This window comes from Ornithodoros turicata, chromosome 1 (assembly GCF_037126465.1).
Source record: "Ornithodoros turicata isolate Travis chromosome 1, ASM3712646v1, whole genome shotgun sequence".
In the NCBI taxonomy this organism is placed as follows: Eukaryota; Metazoa; Arthropoda; class Arachnida; order Ixodida; family Argasidae; genus Ornithodoros; species Ornithodoros turicata.
Window position 1 is genome coordinate 53760373 of NC_088201.1, and position 6769 is coordinate 53767141.

A 6769-nucleotide genomic window follows, 5' to 3' on the forward strand; every position below is an offset into this window, starting at 1 on the left:
ATTTCAGTTAAATAACCCGTTGTGTCGAGACATTCTTGCACTTGGGAACAATGCGGGGCCCATCAACTGCACGGAGATGTTCATACTCGTCAGGCTCTTGGCAACGAAGGCAGCAGCAGAATGCGACGGGAACACCTGTCTTACGTGGAAACACGCAGAACATCCTGCGCCATTAGTCAGGATTCGGCTAGGCGTGCTTCCTGCCGACAGATGTGACAACAACACAGGCGACAAATTGCGACGTCGTCGTTCATCACCGCCATCCATCAAGCAGTGGAGCACTCCAAGCTCCTCCTCGCACTGTATATTCTTACCTCTCTTCAAGGGCACGAGTTGCCCGTATAGCGTGAGGGAATTAATAATGAATAATAGAGGGAATTAATAAATGAATAATAGGGAATTATTTGTAAGTCACAAACGTCGCCACACCAGCATTGGACAGCTGTTTTATGCCTTATTGGGCCTTCATCAGCAATGCATAGGTGGGCGACGTTTGTGCGAGTGGCGAGTGGCGTTGATTGAAGGTCCTATAAGGCCGAAACAGCTGTCCAATGCTGGTGTGGCGGCGTTTGTGACTTACAAGTATATGTTCAACGTGCAGCCGAAGAGCTTTTGCTAATTTTCTTCCCCTAATATTTCACTGGCTTTGCACTGGGCTTTCAGAGGAGGTTCAGAGGTTTTGAGAGGACATCACGTTCCACGTGACCTTCCGACGCCACTCGACACGCGCTCACGTTGTCAACGAATCACATATAAAAGCAGTTCAGTATAACAATAAGCATTTTTAGACATCGTAAACTTCGTTTCGGACTCACTGACACGTGATGAAATTAAGTGTCTAGAAGGCAGATGTAGGACATGAAAAGTGACTTGTTTGGTTTCCCCCCTTTCCCCTCGGCAACTACTATTTAAGGATTACTGCCATTAAAAAATCTGTTGCAAGTGTCGTCTGTGTGTTCTTGTCCGTGTTCCGTGCTCCGGTTTTAATTCATACCAACAGGCCCACTCTGCCATTTTGATGAACACTCTCATCAAGCTCCCGGGCCGGCGCGCACAGCTCGCTTTAGTGTCGGGGCAAAACATATTTGCAACGCAGCAGTGTATCACAGGATTTCATTTTTGTTATGTCTAAATTGTGCCTATTTTTTTACTTTGCATCGAAATAGTAATAATATGGGCCCGTTTGCACAGACATTGTGCTAGGAATCTAACCGCAAGTAACTTTAGCGTATATAGTGGCATATTCGCAGGCATGCTAGTCGACAAGATCCCTGACGACGAAGCTTGAGCTTGGGCACAACAACAACAAGGACGTAAAGTAACAACACAACACGAGCTCAGAATGCCTGTGTAAATAAATACTTTTTGCTTGTTTGAGGACGCGTTGTGTTGTTACGTTTCGTCCTCGTTGTTCCGTAGCGAACCTGGAAGGTACCCGGGTTCGAAACCCAGTGCCGGCTGTGCTGTCTGGGGTTTTTCCTAGGTTTTCCTCAGACGCTTTCAGACATATGTCGGCACAGTTCCCTTAGAAGTCGGCCCAGGACCCACATTCCCCCAGGGCGTCAGTCGTGACGTTGCCCACCACTGTGAGGTCGACAACGACGAGCCCTTTCACGAGCACCACCACCACAACCACCAGCACCGTCCTCGTTGTTGTGCCCAAGCTCAGGCTTCGCCGTCATGGTTCCTTTAGCGCATGCTTGCAACTGCTTCAAGCACGTGCTGCAGCCCTAAACTTCGTTATTTATTTATTTAGATATACAGTATTACAAGCCCCAGTTGGGGCTCAAGTACAAGTGAGCTGCATAATCAGTACATGGGTTAATGACCGCATTAGCCCAATATGTATTTCACATCAAGTGGGCAAATGACCCTGAATACCCACAAGAAACTGCTCAATATTTGTTACACTTGATCTAGACGAAATGAGTTACTTACAGTCATGCATAGTACGTGGAAAGAAATAATATTTGAAGGAGTTTATTCGCGAATAAGATTATTGAAATATATTGACATGAAAATTTATCGTAGGTCGCGGGTTAACAAGTTCTGCATAAGTCTCTTGGTCTATCCTGTATACACCCTTGAGAATTTGATATAAGAATATGAGTCTTTCGATCTTAAACACCGCCATATCCCGCTTGACAGCAAGAACTTCAAGGCACTCAAAGGGACAGTCGCCTGCAGAAATCTGCGTACGCAACAAGTACCACAATGTTTAACATCGTTCGGCAGTCTATTTGGCCAATTTTCTCTCCCGAAACGTGTTTAGATACTAAAGAAACCCGGTTTATAAAGCACTGCTTCTGCAGCTGAGGAAGCTTCAGCCGCAAAAACATCATGGTGCCGTACGTTTGAAGGGCGAATCAGAGGACGGCGCGCCACACGCCTTTCACTACCGGGGTTGGTTACCGAAAATATTATTGTCTCCAGTTCCGTTTCCGGTAACTGAAAAACTCGGCTTTTCGTTTCCGTTTCTGGACGATTTTCGGTAGCGGTTTCTGTTTCCTTTTAAGAATTTCGTTTCCGCTTCCGTTTCCGATGTAATTTCAGTACTGGTTTCTGTTTCTCATGCGGAACTCGTACTGCCTGGTTTTGGCTTTTTCATGTGAGATAGTCTAGTTACATAATAGATGCAAAAGGACAGCCCCACCAAACACAAACACTAAAGACTTTAATGCAAAGTTCGTCACGAATCTTGTACACCGCAAGTAGATGCCTCTCTAGGTTGCGGGAATACGTGCCTTTAAGTTTAAAAAGTCTCCGCTCGTGCGCAAAAATAACACGTCATCCAAAACTGTCGCGTCCATCTTGCTGCGCAGTGGGCTCAACACGAAAGAAAGTCCCGAAAATAAACGAATGAATGAATGATGACTGGAAGAATAGTGCGGATATAAATAATTTTCATATTAACGCGAAAATAATGAGGGAAACGTCCTGCGAATTTGGTTTCCGTTAACGTTACCACTTTTGATTTTCGTTTCCGTTTCGGTTTGTGGTAGTGCAAAATAAATCTTTTTTTTTTTCGTTTCCATTTTCGTTTCCTGTTGAATTTCGGTAATTACCGTTTCTCGTTTCCGTTTCCGGTAGCCAACCCTGCTTTTTACAAGGCGCCAGACGCTCGCCACTCAGGCGGCTCAAGGTCGTCAAGATCGTTCTCTCATTGGTCGGTTTCATTCTGACGTTTTCGCATATTTCTAGAGAGGGACTTCCGTCAAACACACTATATCCGGCGTCTGCTCTTGCAGTGTGTTCCATGAAATTGCACAAAAACTACGCCATTAATTCGTGTGGGATTTTCGGTATCACCATGAGTGATCAGCGAGGAAAAAAAAAAAAAAGGCGTCATAGTTTTGAAATCGATGGGGACATGCATCTACCGCCTTGTTGCGCACGCTGCTTTCGAGTGAATATTCAGCCTCCGAATGAGATGCAAGCGCTGGGCAGCGAACTACATGTTGCACTTGGATGAGCGACCTGGGGGAACAACGCTTCGACTGCGAGCTATACCGGGTACAAGGGAAGGGAACCAGCTCATCAGACCCAGAGGAATTCCAACTTGACATTCCGGGCTCGGCTTCGGTAACTCAATTTAGCACTTCATACACAGGTTCCGTGGCGGATTTTGTACCGTTGACAGAGAGTCAGCTTCGATCTGGAATCGATACGGGACGAAGCTTCCAGCTTCTGCGTTCCGTTCCAGTGGTTTCGACTGCGAAAATGCTGTGGCATTGAGCAGATTCCTCTCTGTGTTGTCTCAAGGCGTCTCGTATTTCATTCATTTGCGTGCTATTCTTTTTTTGCTTTTGCATTTACCTTAGGACTAGCGGTGAAAACTATTTTGCTGCGGGTGTTGTATTCGTTATAGCTGACGCACTGCATGACTTCACACGAACTAGAAAAGGGCGTCATATGGAAGTCAGAAGTTGTTTTGAACTTTTGATGACGTCCTCAAAGATGGAGTTTTCTCTCACTGGGTGATGGGGACAGTGGAAAGGACACGTGCCCTTGCCTGCGTATCATATATTATTGAGCTGCAGATAAACAAAATATGAGGCAACGAAAGCAACTTCTTTTCGTTTGCTGTAAGCCCATACATTTAGGAAGGTCAACTTGGAGACGAGACTTTTTTCTAGTTTCTTTGGTATTCATGCTCCAAGCCTATCTTGTATATGAGATCTAGGAAATAATTCCGTGTGATACAACGTACCTGCATCCATTTGATGTGAACACACAAAATTAATGTGCGCGGATGAATTTCACAACTATTTGGAAATACAATCGATAGGAATAGATCTGTGGTACACGCCGCTGCCCTTTGCACGTTTTAGCCCAGGTTGTAGGAGACCTCACGGGTTTATACCTTAAGTGCCTTCTGGTATGTCGTGTTCTATACACTAGCAACCACGGTAATGAAGTTGGGAATGACACAGAGTGAGAGACAGGAACAATCTAGCGGCGCGACTGAATGGAAAGGCGTAATGGAATTTCCCACCCGGCGGCCTCTCTATCAAAGCTGTTTCGCATGGTTGCTCCGTCACCAGATCGACAAGTCCCATACGATCAGGCAGACGGTATTGAAGCTGATCACTAGAGCAAAATGTTTTCCTGTGATTTGCAACGTACTCATCATCTGCTATTAACGCTGCGCTGCCTCCCTGTTGCCACCACTCTAAAAGTCGGGAGACAGACATACACGCACAAAGAAAAGAAAACACGGAATGATAGCAGTTTCGCCTATCACACTAAACTTTTTTACATCCTTTATGGTGTCAATTGGGTGCGTCATATCGTACACTCTTTTGAGTGTAGCAGCTACACCCCACAAGGTTGATGTAATGAAATACACCTCCACTTTTTACACCCTTTTCGGTGTCAATCGGGTACGTCATATCGCACACCCTTTTGAGTGTATCAGCTACACCCAACAAGGTGGGTGTAATGAAATACACCGTAAGATTAGGGCGTAATCGTAAACTCACTGCTTGCGATATACTCATCTGAAATCGACCACTCGCAGTTAATCAATTCTGGAATCTCCATGTGTTCCAAGATTCCCTTTTTTTTTTTTCAACCAAAAAACATGTACGCGTCAGTGTGGTATGCATGTCTGCAATAGTCGGAAGAAACAATATTGGAACTCCTGCAGATTTCAAGCAGGATACCACAAGCAGTCGATTTCAGACAAGTATGTCGTAAGCGGCACCGAAGTTGGAAGTAATCACTTCTGTAGTCACTGGTCCACTCTCAGTAAGTGATCACTTCCAACCCAGTTACATCACTACTGTATGGGTCTCGTTAGCGTCACCACTCAAAATACAATTACAACAAGTACAACTTAGTTTTTACCAACAACGACATTATTTATTTTCGATCTCGAATTATCACAGATTGTTAAAAAGCTTATTTTTGAAGTGACATTATCACAACTTGTTAAAAAGATTATTCCTGAACTCAACATTACCACAACTTGCTCCAAAAATTATTCTTAAACTCACATTATCGCATCTTGTTAAAAAATGTAACTACTGCAGGCCTCAGCCTGGTTCCACTTGAGGCAACACTGAACACATTTTGGGGGTACTTAATGTTGAAGACGCCATCTGTTGAAGAAGATGCCATCATAGCTGAAAGTCCTCCTTCAGCATTGATCACATGGAAAAGGTTCAGTTGGTCCACGAACAAGTGCATTTCTTCGGCTGATACAATATCGGCCCCGGTGTAAACAAGACATGGTGTCACTGGAACATTTATTTGTTTTATTTATTTATTTGAACATACTGCAGCCTCACTGGAGGCTATTGCAGGAGTTAATAAAAAAATGACTTGAAGACATCTCGCAAACAATGCCATTCATAGCATTCCACTCGGTAATGCAACGTGGAAAAAAAAATATTTAACACAGTTTACTCGACAGGCGTACCGTACAATGTTGAGTCTGTGCGTACTACTTAAAGAGCACCAGCAAACGTAAGATATTCATCAAACGGAATTCTTCTTTGATGATTCACTATAGAATGAAACATCCTCAACCGAAGAGCCCGCGACGTCTAACACACAATGCAGTAAGTCCTAGCTGTAAGAGAACTGAGCGTGCGCAAAAGAAATGAGTCATATCTAGATAGGGGAAATCAAACCGCTTTATTTTGAATCACCTCCAATTTAGTAATATCGGTACTGCGATAAGGATCCCATACTTCAAACGCGTACTCTAAAATTGGCCGGACTATATGCTAATAACATGGTCTCTGCAGTTGAGGATTTTAACGTCCGCCTTAAATAACCTAGTTTTCTATAAGCCTTCGACGTAATTGCATTGATATGTTCAGTCCATTTCAATTTTGGGGTTAACGTCACACCAAGGTACTTATATGAGTCCACCTTTTTCACTGAATGTCCTTCCATTCTGTAATCATATACCAAAGGTTTATTGATATTAGTAAAGGTCATGCCAGCACATTTTTCTATATTAATTTCTGTGTCCCAGTTAAGACACCAATTCACTATCTTATCTAACGATTCTTGCAAAACTTCCTGATCAGAAACTGATGTAACCTGGCTGTAAATGACACAATCGTCAGCATATAGACGTATCTTTGCTGGTACTTCCTTTACAATGTCGTTAGTGAAAATTGTGAACAACAGCGGACCGAGCACCGATCCCTGGGGATCCCCGGAGGATACACAGACGTCAGAGGACAGACACTGTTGAAATACTGCTCTCTGTGAGCGACCTGTTAAATAATGCTCTATCCACCTGGTTATGTTA